Consider the following 21,743-nt stretch of genomic DNA (forward strand, 5'->3'; position numbering starts at 1 on the left):
TACGTCCCCGTCAACTGACCTCGTTTTCAAAATCTACGATGGCTGGAGTTGCATTCTTCAAATCTTCGGCCCCGCTCCCTAACTGATCTCTTCGTCGAGGAGATCCTTCCATTTCACTAAGAACTCTGTCAGTTTTCATCTGGGTCTTCCAATACGGCGTGTACGTTTATTCAGGATTTGGGGCAACTTCTTTCTCAGCGGAATTCTTCATCATGACCGGTGGGCGCCTTAGCATGTTTCGTTGTTCATCCTCGGGATCGAGATGATAGGGCTTCAGGAATACTCACATGGATGACAGGATGAATCTTCATCCATGAAGGTAACTGAACCTTATATGAGGTTCTCCCGACCTTCTCAATTACCTCCACTAGACCTTCATATTTCTTTACTAGCTGTTGGTCTCTCTGGCCTCGGAAATGAAACTGTTCCGGTCGTAGCTTGATCATGACCTTGTCCCAGCTTGAAACTCGAGGGCCCTCCGCTTCTTATCAGCCGACTTCTTCATCCTTCTTGATGCTCTTTTCTAGGTAGGCGCGAGCTATCTTAGAGGTTTTGCTCCACTCTTTAGTGAAGTTATGTGCCTGAGGACTTTTGCCTGCATAAAGGTGGTCCACCAAGTGTGGCATGAGTGGCTGTCTACCGCACACCACTTCGAAGGGCGTTTTTCCGGTCGCGGAACTCTGCTAGCTATTAAGCTGAACTGAGCCACATCTAACAACTGGACCCAGTTCTTCTGCCTAGCACGATAAAGTGACGCAGATATTCCTCGAGCATACTTTTGAAGCGTTTCGTCTGGCCGTCAGTTTGGGGATGATAGCTAGAGGAGATATTCAGTGTTGACCCCAATATTTTAAACAATTCTGTCTAGAATGTCCCAGTGAATCTTCCGTCTCGATCGCTAACAATGCTCGCAGGGACGCTCCATAATTTCATGGTGTGTTTGAAGAATAGCTGGGCAGTCATCATGGCTGTGCACATTTTCGACGTCGGGATGAAAGTGGCATATTTTGAGAACCGGTCGATGATAACAAGGATTGATTCGAACTCTCCCACCTTGGAAAATGGGTGATGAAGTCGAGAGACACGCTCTCCCATGGTCTAGAGGGCACAGGTAGGGGTTCCAGCAGACCCGCTAATTTCGCCTTTCGACCTTGTCTTGTTGGCAGACAAGGCAAGTCTTGGTAAATTGCATGACATCGTCTCGAAGGCTTGGCTAGTAGTAGCCTTGTTTCAGGAGGGCATAAGTCCTCTGCCAACCATTATGTCCTGCCCACGGTGTGTCATGACACACCTTTATCAGCGACCTTCGTAACTCCCCAAATCTGGGATATAGAGAAGATTGCCCTTGGTGTATAGTAGATCGTCTTCCACCCAAAAATGGCATGTCTTCCGCTCTTTGGCCAATGTATGATGCCCTACACCGCTGTGTCGTTTGTCAAGTGAGTTTTGACAGTTTCTCGTACTGTTGCACTCAACGTACTTGCTTGTAGGCGGGCGAACATGCACAGGGCCGCATGTTCGCTCTTTCGGCTAAGAGCATCGGTTGCTTGGTTACTTTTCCCCGGTCTATGTTCGAATTGGAAGTCAAACTCTGTTAGACACTCCTGCCACCGTGCCTGTTTCGACGACAACTTTGGTTGGTTGAAGAAGTGGCAAATGGAGTTGTTGTCAATCTTGACCACGAACTTGGCCCCTAAGAGATACTGTCTCCAGGCCCTCAAGCAGTGAACTACTGCTAACATCTCTTTCTCGGAGGCGACATACCTCTGTTCCGGTATCATTTAGTTTCCTACTCTCATACGCGATGGGGTGTCCGTCTTGGAGGAGGACATTGCCCAACGCGAAGTCAGAAGCATCAGTCTCTACTTCAAATAGCTTGGTCACGTCGACAATTCTGAGGACCGGCCCCTCAATCATCACTTTTCTTCAAGCCTTAAAGGCGGCTTGACATTCAGGAGTCCAGCTCCATTGGCTATCTTTCTTCAGCAGTTCGCGTTAATGGCCTTGTTTTTCTTGAAAAGCCTTCTACGAACCGCCTATAGTAGTTGGCTAGTCCGAGGAAGGATCGTAGTTCGGTCCTAGATGATGGTACCCTTCAGTCTCTGGTCGCGGCCACCTTGCTCTCTTCCATACCAATCCGACCACACTCAATCATGTGGCCGAGGAAATTTATGCACTCTTGGGTAAAGGATCACTTCTTCTCTCTTTACATACAACTGATTTTTCCTCAGCTTTTCAAAGGACTAGTTGGAGGTGATGTCGATGGTCCTCCAGCGACGGCACTATAATCCATAATGTCATCGAGATACACTACGACGAATTTGTCGAGGTATTCCGCTTTGTGCGTAATTTTCGGAAACAACTTGGTTCATTAAGAGTACCAATCTCTCCTCTGGCCCTTCCAGTCTCCTAACTTCACCGGAGTTCTCTTCGCTATCCCCGTAATCGGTAGGGCTGCAGAATTCACAGCTTTCATCTTCCCTACATCACTTTCCCAGGTCAAGTTCAGGCGGCGGGCTTCCGTTTCAACCATGAAGTAACGGGTGGCCCCAGAGTCGACCATAGTGTTCTTGGCCGATCTTTGGTTGACCCAAGCGTCCACATACATGAGTCATTTCTCTAGTGGCTCCGTCGCCTTTCCCATTTTCTTCTGGAGCGCAGAAAAGAATTTCAATGCCCCCATCCTGGGATTCTTAATTTCTGCAGCTGGCTCGATTACTGTCTCCTCCAGTTCAACCTTGTCTTCGGAGGTAGAGGCTAATGTGGCTTGAAAAGCATTGAACGTGGTTCGATTTGGGCATTCGCCCGCCCTGTGTGGCCCTTTACATATGAAATAAAACAGGGGGCGATTGTAATTGTTATGCTATTGCGGCAGCCCCTGCCAGTTATTTCCTGATCTCGGTTGGGATGGTTTACGGTCCCCCTCTGTGTTCTTGTCTCCTCCCACAGGTCTGGGAGGACTGGAACGACTGTTTCTGTTTCCCCCATTTGAGGAAATTGACTGCTTCCTCACATCTTGCGAGTCAGTGCTAAGGTCGTATAGCCGTTCAGCTGCCGAATAGGCAGAGGGGAGATTCGGTACTCTCTGTTCATATAATTTTGATTTCGCCCACGGTTTTAGCCCTTCGACAAAGCAAAATACCTTGTCTTTCTCGGACATATCTCGTATGTCCAATATGAGTCCTGCAAACTGTTTTACATAGTCCCTGATGTTACCTGTTTGCTTCAGCTCTCGGAGTTTTCGTCAAGCCAAGATCTCGACATTTTCAGGGAAGAACTGCGAGCGAAGTTCTTGTTTGAATCTATCCCAAGTATCAATAGTGCATCGTCCTTCCTGTATGTCTGTAAATCGTGATCTCCACCATAGTTTTGCATCTTCAGCCAGATGCCATCATTGCTAGTGTGACTTTGACTCTTCAGTCACTGTGTTTGTCGCCTTGAAGTATTACTCAAGGTCGAAGATAAATTTTTCCAAGGCTTTTGCGCACCCCACAGAAGGGTTTCGGTTCTGGGATTTTTATTCGGCTTACTGCCACTGCGCCCCCAGGTGGGGCTTGGTTCCCTATCGCTCGGATGGTGAGATTCACCCTTGCGCTCACATCCACTATCTCGACTCTGATGACGTCAAGGGCCGACCGAAAGTCTTCAGAAAAATCGGTTACCATCTGAAGTATTGCTTTTTGGGAGTCGTCCAACTCTTCGACGCACTCCTCTATGTGGGCAACAGAGCCCAATGAGCTATCGCCACATTCAAAGCTGTCGGACCGTGCTGTTTTGGTCTCGAGGGTCTCTACCCTCATCATCAATTCTCTGACGGGTAATCCGTCTAGGCGGCCCATTACCGCATCAATTCCATCGGCTTTCTTAGCAACTTCTTGTAGCCAAGTCTCTAGGAAACGGATGTTATCCGGGACCTCTCTCAAGTAGAGCATTTGCTCTTCCATCTCTACCAACCTATCCACATGAGACTCGTTCAGGTTCTTCATTGCCGACATAATCACTGATCTTTCCCTCTGTGAGCCAACTTGGGCTCTGATTCCAACTGTCACAATCGCTCTTTCGGAAGCTTCTCTTAACGATTGTACGGCACTTGTTCCCGCTTACAAACAAGTCAGCCAACTCGAATACAGACTGTCGGTGGCACACCGAGTGCCTCTCGCAACCTCCACCCTCATTTTAGGGAAAACGGTTTTAGAAAACGGGTTTGGAGAAAAGGTTTTCGTAAGTAGTTTTTGTGAGTGTGAATAAAGAAAGAAAGAATGTAGTAGGCTAGAAAACAATAAGCAACAACAACAGCTTTATAAAGTACTACTCCGGGTAAGGGGAAGTGATGATTAGTCTTATCCCCATGTAGTGCATTCTGAACAAAAAGCCAACTGGCACCCTTGCATATGCAAAAGAATGAGTGGTCACTTACAATGAAAATGTAAAGAAAGCAAGCTAACAAAGCTAATACAATACAAGATATGAAAGTATGCTAGAAGGAGGTTGGATCAGGCATGCGGCCATGGGCAACAGGCCCTGGACAAGCATGACCGTGACACCTCTCGCATACCCTTGCTTCACTGTATACCTTTTGCACCATCTGCCCTCGCACCACCACAACCTTCCAACGCATCTCTTTCAGCTGCATGGCTTCAGCCGTATGGACGCATACCATCGTGTCCAACGCATCCATCGCGCCTGCCTCCAGCGTCGCATGCCTCTATCCATCGCATCCAACGTCCATCGCCCTTGGATGCACAACTTGAGGCTACCGCATGCGTTTTCTAACTTCTTCAAAACCTTGGCTGCTGCATGCACTACTAATTTCCCAAATAACCTCTCAACGTCTAATGACCAACGCATGACACATACTAACACATTGTCAAATACTTAGTCAAATTTCACCAATTAAAGCTTAACTCAAAATTACTCAAGGAAAATCTATTCAACACTTAGAAATTTCCTTCACTTCAACATAGGATTTAACTTCCACTTAATTAATTCCCTTAATCACCTGCTTAAGTAAGAAAAATGGAAATTCGGGTTTCACATGCAAAACTTATGATATATTTTTTTGTTTTACATTAAATATGATTAAAAATGTGATGATTAATTTTTTAGAAGAAAAATATAATAATTATTGAAAAAAAATTCATGTCAGTTCAACTATGTTCATGTTCGCAATTAATCATAACTTTTTATATATGAGATATTTTGTATATTTAAATTTTGAAATGACACGAAATAATCTATAAATATTTTTTTAAGATTGTAATTTGTGAATATATTATACATAAAAAAAATAATACACTCATTAATATTAAAATAACATACATAAACATCTTGATCTTTTGCCCCCCTTTGGCTTAAGGGTTTTAAAACATTAGTATCATTCATATTCAAAATTCATATGACAGTACTTGTTTATAACATTCTATATGGAAATACAATTAGGCTAAGATTAAGGGGAAAAAGGTGAAACACATAGATTTTTTCATCTCATGAGCCAATTTTTCTTTTCCCCAACTTTAAGGATTTTATTAAAAAAAAAATCACTTTTGTCTTTGCCCTAGTCATTGACTCTTTTAACCAAAGATGCAAATTCAGTTACTCTAACATCTTAAAGTTTGGTGACGTTTGATAGCGAACACAACTCCAATAGCTTCACAAACGTCGGGAGCTTCTATCCACCAAATCTTATTGGTTAGATATTCATATGATAACAATTAGTTGAAATAAAAAATAAAAGAAAGAAAGAAAGAAAATAGAATCATAGAGAAATACTTTGTGAAATTGTTAGGTGGAAGAATGAAAGAAAAAAATGTCATTTTTATAGTAGTAGATGATTTAAGGTTACAAGACTTTTGGCTTTCTAAAACTGTTGAAATTCAATAATTAATTATAATTAAATGAAAATAAAGTCTTAATTGTAGAAAAACCTTTTGTATTCCCTCTATTTATTATTATTGCTAATCAATCTACTATTTATTAATTATTGTTGAAAGTAATTGCAAGTAGCTTATTGTGTAAATTTTGAAATTGGTGAAGGGACAAAATAGTCCAAAAAAGGTTTACAAAGATTGTTGCCTTTTAATATATTACAAATAATTAAATAAAATTTTTACGTATTAATATTTTACTTCTTTTTAGAACAAAAAATTAAATAAATGATAGAATAATCAAGTAAATAGCAGTAATTATACTATTATTTGAAAAAATAGCAAAAGACGGAATACTTTTGAATTATAGCAAAACGCATGGAGATCACGTGAATCAAACTTTTGGAAATCTTAAAATTCCCTTATTGTTTCTTTTAATTACAGTGTAATTAATTCAACATCCATATTAATAAGGCTTTAATTAATTCTTCAACTAGCCGATTTTCAACGCCAACTAATTTGATTATACTGATAATTTTCCTTAAATCTCGGGATTTAATGGTTGTTATGAATTTATGTATCAAATTTAATAGTTATTTTGAATTTTCAATCTACAACAACTAAATTTCAAATCTTGGTTTGAAATTTAAATTATCATATTATAATAATTATCCTAATTGAAATTTATTGTTTTTATTATACTTTCTATTAATCTTAATCAAGATTCACAGTTTTAAAATACTTTTGAACATTATATTTATTATCATTTTGTTTCAAACATAAAATATTAGAATACACACCTAGCTCTACCTTTCTTCATCCTTTGGAAATTTTCTTCTCATGGCTATTAAAAGATTAAGAGTTTTGTTTAATGGTATCTGGGATGAAAATAACTACTATCATGATTTTTATCACGTTTCCAATTTAATTTCATTATATTGCAAGGAAACATGGTTGATTGGTGATGTGGAATAATTTTCAAATCTATGCAATTTGAATGATGACCCCATTTATCCTCCTCAAGTCAAATGCGAAAACCTAGGAAAAATAGAACCCATCATGCTTGGAGAATAGAAAAACAGTACGTTGTACTCATTGTGGTAGTATAGGTCATAATCGTAGGTCACGTAAAAATCCAATACCTGGTTGAGTTTGGGTTTTTAGTTGGTTTTGCATTTTTACCTCATATTTTTCATTGTGAACATTTATGAATGGCTTTATTTGTTTCAAGTACTTATAAAATTTGTTGTTTTTTTTTAATAAATGTTAATTTTTCCATCTATTATTATTATATTTTATATGTTGTTCCTCGTACTTATACAATATTTATTTACACTGTAATTATCACTATTTAACGTTTTTACATCTCTTTGTTACAACATAATCATATCTAACTGTGTATAAAACATTGTTTTTTAAATGTGTATGACATTGTAATTATCACTACTTTAAGATTTTCACTTCTGTCATGATCTTTGTGTTTCTATCTTAGGGAAGGCTTAAACAATAACACTTTTTAGAGAATAGAAAAACTGTACGTTGTACTTGTTGTGGTAATGTATGTCATAATTGTAGGTCATGTAAAAATCCAATACCTGGTTGAGTATGGGTTTTTAGTTGGTCTTGCACTTTTACCTTATATTTTTCGTTGCGAACATTTATGAATGGTTTTATTTGTTTCAATTACTTATAAAATTTGTTATTGTTTTAATACATGTTAATTTTTCCATCTATTATTACTATATTTTATAGGTTGTTCCTCCTACTTTTGCAATATTTAGTTATACTGTAATTATCACCACTTAACATTTTAATATCTCTTTGTTACAACATAATCATATATAACTGTGTATAAAACATTGCTTTTAAAATGTGTATGACACTGTAATTATCACTACTTTAAGATTTTTCACTTCTGTCATGATCTTTGTGTTTCTATCTTAGGGAAGGCTTAAACAATCTTCACTCTAGGAATCTATGAATAGAGTTTTTTTTCCCTCAATGGTTCATGTTTTTGCTCATTCATTCAATCATGATATGCATCTGTCGATTGTATTTGTACATAATTTTAAACAACGTGCAATGTTATAAAATATTGGCCATCATTCTAAAACTATAATGATATATAGTTATTTGTTAAATTAGATTGTTTAATTTAATTATCAGTTTTGACTAACAGTTATTTATCTAATTCAAATCAACTTTTTATCAATATTTAGGAATGACTAGATATGTAAATAGAACTACAGACTTCAATTCGCTTCATTGGTAGGATAATTAAAAGGAAACAAAATAAAAGGACCATAAAATGTATTAACTATAATTAAAAAGTCATTTAAAACATAAATAAGAGGTTGGTCTAAACAAAAAACATAAATTTAGAAGTTCCAATTTTAGGAAACTTTAATCCAAAATAGTATATTCATAAGTGATCATATTCTTTTATGCTTGACTCAAGTGAAGGTCAAAGGATGGGTCATTCTCGTCAACATATTCTTTATATTTTTGTGGCATTTCGTCCTTCACTGCATCAATCCATATACTAGTAATTAGTGTATTTGTAGCATCCTTCAATGGGGCTGATTTTGCAGCTCTACGTCAATCCATTTCCTCTCTTCCCTTCTTTAATTCTTCTATAGTCATCCCCAATTATCAATAATAAATAATTGATTTAGTCAGCATAATATTGTTATTTATTTCTAGAGTATCCTTTATATACAATTACACTTTAATTATAAAAGCTTACATGTAATAAGATGATTTGTGTTGACTTCAAGTTTGGGTCAATCATATCCAACCTTCTTTTGACCATTTTATTTTTAACCAATGGAAATTATATGTTAATAGGGTACAAAGTCTACAAGTTTAATACAGTGCTCCATTATATTTTACCTATTTATTCTTATGGGCTATCGAGGCTTGCAACCCAATCGATGAACGAAGTCTACTGGTTGCACAGGTTGATGATCTAACAGTTGCATCCTATCAGTAGGTAAATTAAATTTTTTTTATTAATTTTATAATTTTATTAACTTTGCCTTCTCCTTTACCATCCTTTTAATAACAAAAACAAGATATTGTTTTTAAAATAAATTCATTATTTCGGTTGGTGATCCCTTAAAAATTGGATAGGATCTTATTTTTAAAAAAAATATATCAAAACAAATATTATGTATTTTGAATATAAAAAATCTTGCATGTAGTGAAGAGTGTGTATGTCGAACCTTTGTTTTAGCGTGGAAGATTTCAAGAACAGAGAGTTGTCATCGAAACCTTAATCCATTAATTTGTTCAGTTTGAACACCGTATACTGCCGGAACACCTCTTATAAACGGCCGGAGCAGGAGCAACTCCAAGAGAATGATTGAATGAAGAATGGTTGGAGCACCTATGGATCTCCAAGAGCAGAAGTTTGAAGATGGAAAAGTCGGAGCACCTCCTATCGACAATCGGAGCAAGAGGACCTCCAAGAGAATGATTGCATGAAGAACGACCGAAGTACCTATGGACCTCCAAGAGCAAAAGCTTGAAGATGGAAGGATTGGGAAGAGGAAAATTTAGGATGGGGAAGAGGGAAAGTTCGTGAGAAGAGAAAAATGACAAGAGGAAAAGTTAAGGGTAGGGTTAGGTTTTTGGGAAGATAAATGTGCCGTGGGTTTAAAAAATATGTTGATATGGGTATAATTAAAGTGTATCTAAACTTTTGTCTTATCAAGCATTGTATCTATGTGGTAGGGGTAGTTTGGACTTTTAAATATTTATTTATTATTTTTTATTTCGGTTTGCTATTTTTACAAATGGAAAGTAGGTTTGCTAATTGTCCAAATGAAAACTTAAATTATGCTTTTTTTTTTTGTTACCCCATAAATGATCCACGTAACCCGAACCAACCCAACCCAAAATGTTTCACAATTAGATTGGGTTGAATTCATTTTTTAATAAGGGTTATTTAGATTGAAGAAACTTTCAACCCAAACAATTGGGTTAGGTCTAAAAAGTCATTCAATCCAACCCACAAACACTCTTAGTTTAAATACTACTACTTCCTATACTTTTAAGTTTTGTTCATTTAGGTATTTATACTTTCAAAATGTGTATTTTGATCCCTATACTTTCAAAATATTCATCTTGGTCCTTGTACTTTCAACTTAGGTTCATTTTAGTCCTTAAACTTCAAAATAAAAAATGATCATTTTTGTCCTTCGAAAATGAAATAAAAATGAAAATGAAAGGACTAAAATGGTCACTTTTTAGAAGTACAAGGATCAAAAGAAACATTTTGAAATTATAGTGATAAAAATGAACCAAAGTTCAAAGTGCAGAGTTTAAAATGAACATATTAAAAGTATAGGAACCAAAATTAACCAAACTTATAAAAGTACAACAACCAAAATAGTATTTAAACTTAATATGAAACCTATATTTTCCTCAAATAAGAAAATAGTACTTCATTGTCTTCGAATTATTCTTTCTCCACAAAACTAAGCACATATTTCTTTCAAATAATACTCACATATTATTTGGAAGTGGTGGCATGTTTACTAACTATGAGGGAATTAAGAATGAGAATAGGTCTAGTCAGTGTTTCTTTTGCCCGTTAAAGTTGTTTCAGACTTTGATCCTTTGCTTTGTTCCTATCTTTAGAAAGGAAAGTTAGATAGTGTTGATGGAGCTAAGGTTGCTTGGTAAGATGTTTTGTCTTCCATGTTGTGAGGGTGATCTTAGCATTCGTCATCTTCCTTCTTGGAATGTTGCTGTTGTCATGAAATTATTGTGGTTTATTCTAATTCGCTATGAATCCTTATGGGTTACATGGGTGGAGACGTATAGTTTGCAAGCTAGGAATATTTGAGCAATCAGTGCTAATAGGTGTTCGTCTTGGTGCTGGTGGGCTATCCCTTGCGTTTGGGGTAGTTTAAGGTCCTTGGTTTAATTTTCTATTGAGGATGGGTGCCATTGTTTGATTTGGTTTGACCCTTGATGGATACAACAAGTTCTCCCTAGTCACAACTAGAGGAATATACAAGATATATCTCAAAATTAATAAATCTCGACAACAAAGGTCAATAATAGAGAAAATAAATTAAAAAAATAATCTCACTTGAAATGATAATCAATTGTCCACGATAATTTGACTATAGGTGGCTCCAAAAGAAATTTTCACCATCCAGATTAAAGATCGAAATTTCAGCTCGATCGATCTACGAATCAATCCTAAAAGGCTGAAATATGCAACTGTACATAATGTATTTTTCTTCCAAACTTTCTTCATTGCTCATAGTATTCTCGATTTGGGTGATGTTCAATCAGTCGACTACTTTCAAGTTTCTATTTATTAAAGAGATTTCTATGTATATAGTCTTAATTATAAGCCCATATTACACCATTGTCCTCAACACTTAATTTATTTTAGAATTAGGCCAATAGAATACAAATTTCACTAATGTTGGTGTCTAGTTATAATTAAGGTCTCACCCATGTTTTTTGTAAAACAAAAAAAAAAAATTAAAAAAATACCGATGGTTTTGATTCTCTCTCTCCTCTGTATGTGTGTGTGCATGTGTGTACATGCGTGCGTGCATGCACATGTCTTAATTATAGACCCATATTACACTATTGTCTTCAACACTTAATTTATTTTAAAAATAGGCCAATAGAATATAAATTTTCACTAACGTTAATGTGTATTTACCATTAAAGTCTCAATCATGTTTTCTATAAAACAAATAATACCAATGGTTTTTATTCTCTCTCTCTCTCCCCCATGTGTGTGAGTGCCCGGATCTTACGAGTGAATAGAAAGTTGGATCTACATTGGATCTCACCTGAATCGCCTCATCTATCCTCTTGAGGAGAAGTTTGGTTTCAAACCCCGGTTCAAACAAGAGAAGTACGCCATGCTAATATGGCTGAGAGCCCTCACAGCCCAGGCACAACGACGCAATTATCAAGGGCGCGCTCTACCACTGAGCTAATAGCCCGCGTGTGTGTGTCGGTGTATGCGTTTGTGTGTGTGCGTGTGTGCGCGCGCGCGTATGCGTGGATGCATGTGTTTGTATGCATGCGTGTGTGTGCACGTGCGTGGGTGCATGTATGCGTGTGTGTGCGCGTTTGTGCGTTTGTGCATGTGTGTGTCTGCGCGTGTGTGCGTGTGTGTATGTGGGTGGGTGTGTGTGTGCACATGCATGCGTGTGTGTGTGTGTACGTGTGCAACAGATTTTATTTTACAATAAAGTTGTTATTGAGATTTATTCAATTAAGATGTTATTGAATATGTTAACTGCATTTAAAAACCCTAAATTTAATAAACTAAAGAACCTTTGGCTATAACTTGAATACTTTAACTATATGTTGAGACACAAAAGTGGATCAAGTTCGAGTAAATAGCAAAAACGGTCTATAGTATAAGGATGAACGTCGATACCTTATCCTGGGGACACTATAGATGTAATCCACTTTGTATTTGATACAAATGATGTGATCCTGAATCGTTCATGTGAAGACATGCAAGTGGAGGCATCCTATACAATGAATTTGCATAACATCGGACAGAGAAATAGTCAATTTTACTTTATAACGTTATTTACTGTTTAGACTAATTATTTCAGTATGATGATCTAAGTAACAATCTTAATCTTGATCTAACTATGAACTTTTGTTTATTCAGGATTATCCTTTAATCTGCATGGATGAAAGTAGCCCAAGTTCGTCGATTCAATAAGCTTGCCATTTTAGGAATAAGACTAGGTAGATAGTTGGGGACATAGTCCTGTAAGATGGAATTCACTTCTACCCGATTCTAGGGATGGTAGATAGGTTGTTCTCTTAAGTGCTAACTCTAGGTCTTGAGCAAGGGGTCTCACCCTCTTGTTGGCGAGTTTGGTGGTTTGACCACAAATCAATTGTTTATTAGAGGATCAGTGGAACTTAAGGACCAAGATGTAAAAGAGGGGTAAAACGATAATTTTGACACAATTGTAATTACGAACAACCTTTGAGGGGTCGACTTACTAATCATGGTTATATCGAGTAGATAGAAATATATCTACAGTGAGGATAATACAGCTATGGGCTATAGTGGAGTATCTCGGTAGTTAACGAATGTTAGTTAACTAAGTTAAAGAGTTTAGCCGGTTAATCTCAGATTGTTGGAACTCATGATTTGTGGATTCATTACATCCCCTACTAGCTCAGATTGGACTTAACTTTAGAATAGTGTGATGAAAAAATTTGAAATGTTCAAATTCTATGTAGAAGGTAAACGTTAATTATATTCGAAATATTAACGTCTTATCGTTTAATTATTAATTAAAAATATGGAGAGTTGGAAATATTTAAATATGATTTAAATATTGTACACAAGATCAAGATTGGTGTTAATTACTAATTTAATATTTGATATTAAATTAATATTATTAATTAAATTGTAAAATTAATTTTACTTAAAATTAATTATTTGAATTAATTTTAAGAAAATTCATTTAAAATTTGAATTTTAGAAATTCAAAATTAAATGAATTTGGAAGGTAGTGGATTTTTCCCAAGTAAACCACTTTCAAACACCTCAAATCCCATTTATAATTAATCTTCAATTTGCTGTTACTTTGAGCTGAATTTGATTTGCATGATTTCTTCTTCAAATAGAAGAAAGATTGTTGAGATTTGGGTTTTGGCTTTTGAAGCCAAATTTTTCCTCTAAAAACCATAGCTCCAAATTCTCTCCAACTCTATTTCTCCTTAAAATTCACCACAAATTTGGATCCCACAATCTGTTCTAAGGTCAGAGAATAACAGGAAAGATTCTAACGGTGGTCCACAAAGTGTTTGTGATAAAAAAAAAAAAAAAAAAAACTAGATGATTACCTCAATTTTAATCTACATCAAGGTTCGTTCTTCAAATTTCATTTTTTCAATTTTGAACAAACACGTATTATCCATCAAATTGATGTAATTAGAGTGTTTTAGATTCTAATTGCTTTCGCTTGTATGTTTTTTACTCTTTCAATGACATCATTACAACTTTAAAATACAAAAAAAAATGGAGCTGCAACATGCTGCCAAGAAAGAAACACATAATGTTGAGGGATTGTTTGGCAAAGGAAAATAAAAGCCTAAAGACAACAAACCACAGACTGAAGAGAAAGAGAAAGGAAAGAAAAATGCAGAATGCATCTATTGTTATAAAAAGGGCCACTAGAGGAAGCAATGTTACTCATTAAAGAGAAAACAAAATGCAAACAAGAACAATAAACTTGAGCAAAATGAGAATTTAACATCCCCTGAGAATTCGCTCTCCTACACTGATGCATTAACCATATCAGATTCTCAAGACAGTCAGCTGTTGATAAAAGATTAGGTATTACTCTTGGGTTGTTCATGTCATATGACTCCATACAAACGTTGGTTCACAACTTACAGAGAATGGGAGGGTGGAATGGTGTACATGGGAAACCATGATGCTTGTAAGATCGTGGGAATAGGATCAGTGTCCCTAAAATTTAAAGATGGATTTGTGAGACTTATACAAAATGTGAGGCATGTTCCTACTCTAAAAAGGAACCTGCTATCACTAGGAATGCTTGATGCTATAGGTTGTGAATACACAGGCCCGAAACATTTAAGGTTCTAAAAGACTCCAAAGTCATGTTGATAGGTGCTAAGAGAAATGGGTTATACATCATCAAAGATGTACAAATGGTGGAATCAGCCTTGGTGGTTACAAGTAAATCGCTAATAGAGGGTGATTATTGGCCCAAGAGGCTATCACATCTTAGTGCTAAAGGGCTTCAAATACTATCAACTTAGGACATACTTCCAGCAGGTATATCTAAAACCTTAAGTTTCTATGAATATTATGTTATAGGAAAATCCAAGAGACAAAGCTTCAAGTAGTCACAATACAGAGCAAAGGATATCTTGGAGTATGTACACTCAGATCTTTGGGGCCCAGTTTAAACCCCTTCCCTAAGTGGATCCAGGTATTTTCTATCCTTGATTGATGACTATTCTAGAAGAAACCGAGTGTTTATTCTTAAATCTAAAGATCAAGTGTTTAACAAATTTAAAGAATGGAAATCCTTAGTTGAAAAATAGACCAATAAACAAGTAAAGTGCTTAAGAACTGACAATAGGTTAGAGTTTTGTAATGATGAATTCAATCAAGTTTGTAAGGATGGGGGGATAAAAAGGCATAGAACTATTAGGTACACTCTACAATGAAATGGAGTGGCTGAGAGGCTCAATTGCACCATTATGGAAAGGATTAGATGTCAATTATCTTATGCCATACTACCAGAAAAATATTGGGTTGAGGCAATGTCCTACACAGTCTATATTCTTAATAGATGCCCTCATACTTCAATTAAATTCCTAACCCCTATTGAGAAATGGTTTGCAAAGCCCACTAAAATAGAACACCTTAGAATATTTGGAAGTGCGGGCTATGTGCACCAAAACCAATGGAAGTTGAAATCTAAGGTTGTCAGGTGTATATTTCTTAGGTTTATTGAGGGAGTAAAAGGCTATAGGCTATGGTATCCAATTGAGAAAAAATGCATAAATAGTAGAGATTTTATCTTTAGAGAAAATGAGATGTTCATGTCTCTAGGTGTTAACTCTGAAGAAAGATCCCTAAATGAAACCACACAAATTGAGGTGGAGTCTAATATAAATCCTACCTCCCTAAATCCAAGTAATACATTAGAAACAATAGATACTGGAATCAGGAAACTGACCAAAATAAAGACATCGAAATACAACCTGATTTAAGGAACTACTCCCTAGCTAGAGACAGTTAGAGAAGAACCATAGCACCTACTGCTAGGTATTTAGAAGCTAATCTAGCCTCATGTGTCCTAAATGCTAAATATTTTGTAAAGATTATGAACCTTCAAGTTTGACCAATCCATAAATGGTACAAATGCTAGACAGTGGATAAATGTTATGAGTGAGGAGATGGACTCACTATCAATAAATGACACTTGGGTTTTACAACCTTTATGTATAGGATACAAACCTATAGACTCTAAATGGATTTATAAAATAAAATAAGGAATTCCAAGTGCTCGAGAGCGTAGATATAAAGCAAGGCTTGTGGAAAAAGGTTTTACATAAAAAAAGGGGATAGATTACAATGAAATCTTCTCACCTGTGGTCAAACAAACATCAATTAGATTGCTCTTTTCCTTAGTAGTTAAAAACAATCTTGAATTAGATCAGTTAGATGTGAAATCAATCTTCCTCTATGGTTTCTTGAGTGAAATTATGAATATGAAACATCCACAAGGATAAATTGCAAAATGGAAATTAACACTTATATTTTCTTCTAAAGAAGTTCATATATGGCTTAAAACAATCATCTAGGTGTTGGTACCAAAGATTCAATGAATATTAACTAAACTAGGCTTCATTTGAAGTTCCTATGAAAGTTGTGTCAACACAAACTCACAGACATATAAAAAAAAATCTACCTTCTATTATATGTTGATGATATGTTATTGGCAGGTGAATACAAAGAGGACCTAAACCAAGTAAAACATCTCCTAGAAAGAAATTTAAAATAAAAGATCTTGATGAATCTAAGAAAATACTTGGAACAGAAATTGAAAGGTCAAGAAGTGACTCAAGCTTAACTATAACATAAGCTTCCTATAATAACAAAATCTTACATAAATTTAATATAAGTAGAGTCAAACCAGTCACTAGCCCTATTGCCCTTCATTTCAAACTGTCCTCTAATAATTCACCTAAACAAGATAAAGATGAACATCAAGCCTTAATGAAAACAGTACCCTATTCATAAGCAATAGGCAACTTGATATACTTAAATTTTAACTAGACCAGACATATCCTATGCTACAAGTATTATTAGTAGATATATGGCAAACCTAGGTAAAAGGCTTTGGAAAGCTATCAAATGGGTTCTAAGATACCTCAAATGTTTTAAAAATGTCAAACTAATGTACAAAGCTAATGACACTTTACATAATGAATTGTTTGGCTATGTTGACTTAGATTTTGCAAGTGATTTAGACAGACAAAGGTCTCTCTCTATCTACATATTTTTACTAGACAACAATCTTCTCAGCTGGAAAGTCTCACTACAGCCAGTAGTGGTACTTTTTATTGGGATTGATGCCCTAAAGTCTCGTGTCTTGTAGTTTGTAAACAGTTTGTACGAATGCTTGTGTTGTATAATATATGATATTTACTTCACATCTTGTTTTTTGTTCAGTTGTATGTTTTATTTTCTTTACCACAAATCAATAAATATAAAATCCCTGGTTATCTGTATGTAACTCAAGGATGTATATGGTGACATACAAGTGGATCATGTCTTGAGTGATAACCAAAATGGTCTGTAGTATATGGATATAGGAGGGAAACCTTATTCTAGTAACGCTTCGGATGCGGCCCGCTTTGTGGAATGGTCATAAGTGTTATGACTTGTCACAGATGGTCTGATCCTGATCATTCGTGTAGGGGACATGTAAGCGGGGGCATCCTATTCAAAGAGTTTCAATAAGACCTGACCACAAAGTGTTAATGTCTCATTATATAACACTGTTCATGACAGAAACTTCACTTCACTAGGATCACCATATGTAATATGACCTCAATCCTGAGTGAGTTGGGAACTCCTACCATTGAGGGCGGTCCTTTGATTTGTATGGGTGCGAGTGGCCAGGTCGCGGATTCAAACCTACCATTTTGGGGATTCGTCTGATTTGGGAGCTGGGAACTCAGCTACATAAGATGGAATTCATTCCTTCCCCAAGGCAGAGATAAGTAGATAGATAGCTCCCTTAAGGACTGATTCCAGGGCTTGAACGATGTGGCGCCACACACCTTCTCTTAGCCCGAGAGGTGTTCACACATAGTTGGATTATGTTGTATTGTTCAGTAGAGGAATCAGTAGTACTTAAGGAGTGAGATGTAATTACAGGGGCAAAATGGTAAATTGACCCAACTGTACTTACAGCATCTGTGAAAGGTCATTGTACTCATGATTGGTTATATCCGATGGACACAAAAATATATTTGTGGTAAGAAGAGTTTAGCTGTTGGTCTTTAGTGGAATGTCTGACAGTTAACGGATGGTGGATCTCGTGGCTAAAAAGTTTAATCAGCTATTCACATACCGTTGAAGCTTCGAGCCACAAGTCCATTAGGTCCCCTAGATAGCTTGGTTAAAGTCAAGAATCAATATTTAGGTCAATTTGAAATGTTTAAATTGACAAGAGGGAGTTTGATTATATATCATATAATTGAACTGGTTGATTATATATGATATAATTGACTAAATGTATGAGATACATTATTTTGGAGGAAATTAGATATAATTATATCATGTGGAGGAGAAATTACTAAAGTAGATATGTGATATCAAACTATAGGGTAAGAATATAATATGATTATATTCATTAATTATTAAATTGGTTGATTATATGATAATTAGCCTAAAACTTCTCTCGGACGTGCGTTAATGAGAGAATCCGAAGTCAGTTATTGTAATCAAAGAATTAAATGAAAATTTATTTCATTTTGTAAAGGTTTGAAAGATTGACAATCAGTGTGAAAACGTAACGATCGTATAGCTTGAGAGCCTATACGATAGACGCTCATCACCTAAACGATCACACACAAGCGCCTAAATGATCACACGCTCGTTCCTAAACAATCGCTTAGCTTTCCTAAAGGATCGCATAGTGTGCCATATTTTCTAAATGATCGTTCATCATTTACTAAACGATTGCTTAGTAAAACCTACACGATCGTGTAGCTTCTTCTAAACGATAAGCACATAACTATACGATAGCTCATTTTCTCTTCCACTTGCTTATCGTCTACACGATTTGTTATTTCTCCAACCTCTACCAAATTTCACCAAAGATCACTCTTTGGATTCTCACTCCAAGAATACCAAGGGCTCCATTTGGTGGTGTTGTTCCCGCTGCTGTTCACTTGTTCGTGACTGTTCGTGTTGCTGTCATTCGTGTAGACGATCGTGTTGCTGCAGTCGATTTATTTGCTGGGCGATAGAGTGCAAGTGGAGGTTCTTCTGCTACGTAAGGGTTCCAAAGCTTGAAGAGGGTCTTCAATTGATATGAGAACTATTTCCCTTATATTTTAGTGTTCAAAGCATGCCTTTAATTAGTGTGAATTTGCATAACTGTATATTAGAATGTATGTGTTGTATTTCAGTCACGATGAAATCGGAAAGATCCGAACGCGCTCATAGATGCTCTTCGTTAAGAGTTCCTTCACTTTCAACAACTGAGGTAGAATTTATTGCTTTATTAGAAGCAGCCAAAGAAGGTATTTGGCTAAAATCATTGTTAAATGACTTCGGAATTCAACAAAAAAGCAGCCCAAATTTTTGTGATAACCAGAGCACTATACATCTATCCAAGAATCAACTCCACAATCGCACAAAACACATTGATATTAAATTTCATTTCATTCATGAAGAAATAGCAGAAGGAGAAGTTGAAATTCTAAAGATACATACATCTGAGAATGTATCAGGCATGCTCACAAAACCCATAACCAAGTAGAAACTAATGTTTTGCTTGGATCAAATCGAGTTAATGCTGTCAGAAGAAAGATAGATAAATTGATCAGAAGGAAGGATCAAAAAGTTTTCAAAGCTTCAAAAGTGGAGAAATGTAAACAGAGGTTACCGTTAGGTCTTGAAGCATGAAATTTTCCAACGGCTACTTACTCCCATCTATTTTTTTTTTATTTCCTTTACACGTACTGTTTAAAGTTGTTAAAATTAGTTAGAATAGAACTTGTATTTGAGAGCTACAAAATAGAGAGAGTTGAGAGGTCTAGGGCTTATCTGATTTATGTATTTCTCTCCAAGCTTATAAAATTCTTCAATGCTCCCTTCCTTCACAGTGGATGCAGGCTTCTTTAAGCTGAACCACTTAAATCTTGCATCTTCATCTCCTTCTTCTTTTTCTTCCTCGTTTTCTAATTAAAATTTTCTTTCATTAATTCCTCTCTACCATCTCTTGAGTGTTCCATCTCTCTCTCAATTTCGAAGGTTTGTTTTAGATTGGGAAATTTGTTTTTGTTTGGGCATTCTTTTCATTGCATGAAAGATAAAGGCAGAGCTGTGGCATCTCATTTTAAGTCCATTGCTACATGAAGTGCCATCTGCAAATAATAACATGTTTGATTTGATTCTTGGTTGGTCCCATAATCGATAAAATCGAACCAACTATCACTCTTATAATTAATAGTGGGGCAGAAGAAGAAAAAGTGGCGATAGAATTGAATTTGTAGGCACTTTTTTTATGGTCCCTTCAGGGAGGTATACTTAGCTAAATTTACTTTTATAATCCATTTTTTCATTACATTTTTCAACTATTCTTATTTTGTCATTCATATCTTTTCATACTTTTTCTATTTCCTATACTTTTTTCCTTCTTTTTCATTAATGATGAGTTGTTTTTGTTCAATTTGTTAAGTCATTGAGTTAGTTATAGGTTGACACTCGTTTCTTAATTCAACATTTCATCTTTAAATTTTTTTGCTTAATGTCTTACTTTATTTTACCTCTTTGATTACTTTCAAACTTTATGTCCAATATTTATATTTTAAAATCAATGAGATTAATATTTGTTCGATCATTTATATTTCACTCTAAAAATATGCACCCATCACATTTCATATTTTCAATATAACCAAATAAAACATATATGGTATTTTAGCTATTATCTCTTTCACTACTTTTACATTTCATGTTAGACATTTATCATTTAAATTAAATTAAAAGTATATTCATTTTATAATTTATGTTCTAAAGATTTTTAATCATGTACATCGCAGTGTCTTCTAATTAGTAGAAATAAAGTACCTAAAAAAATAAAGAGGGGAAGAGGAAAGATTAAAGAAAAACACTTAGTTGCCCATGATGCATTGTGGAAAATATTTAAGTGCATTTCGGACAATATCTATTTTTGTGCATCTCACCAAATTATCTAATTATAATTTGTCACATGGTAAATTTTTCTTAGTTATTTTTTTAATATTTTAATTCAAATTTTAGGTATGATGGGAGTGGAATAGATAAAGAATGCACCTACCTAAGTCTTGTTCATGGATTGTTGGTCGCTAATGATTGACTACCAACCCCTATAAATGAGAGGCAGGGAAAGATGGGAAAGGAGAAGAAGAGGAATAGTGGAGGAAGTAAAAAGAAAAATCTTTTTCTTTTTAATTCAAAAAACAAAAAAAATTTCAATGAAAATAAATGTGGTGTCAACTTTTAGTTGGTAATTAATGAAAAAATGGATGAAGGGGCCAAAATGCTACTAATTATAAATTCTACAAATAAAATTATTCTGTTTGAAAACTCATTGATCCAAATGAACCCTAACCAAAACTTTATGGACCAGAAAATGTAATTGTCACTTAGTTATACTAGTTTATAATACATGTGATGCACGTGAAATTTATAATTTATATCGGTACATAGATATTTTTTGAAAAAAAAAATCATAACTAATATATCAAATATATTTTTTTACATTGTTTTACTTATATAGTTTTAATTACTTGAAAGAAAATGACAAAATAGGAATTTATGAAAATTTTAAAGGCAAAAAATGTGATTGTCTGTCCAAACATATCTCCAGCTTTAGATATTGATTTTATGTATTGATGATCTATATCACACTCGTACATGGGATATATACCACTTCAACCTGAATAGTTGTATCATAGCAAAGTACATGATTGTTTTTTCAAACATATCTTTATTGTTGAATCGTGATTTTTCATGTCTATGGTCTCATCACACTCACACGTAAAATGATATACCATTTCGATCCAAATAGTTGTAATGGAGGAAGGATGTGATTGCTCGTT

Source organism: Benincasa hispida, chromosome 2 (assembly GCF_009727055.1).
Source record: "Benincasa hispida cultivar B227 chromosome 2, ASM972705v1, whole genome shotgun sequence".
Classification (NCBI taxonomy): domain Eukaryota; kingdom Viridiplantae; phylum Streptophyta; class Magnoliopsida; order Cucurbitales; family Cucurbitaceae; genus Benincasa; species Benincasa hispida.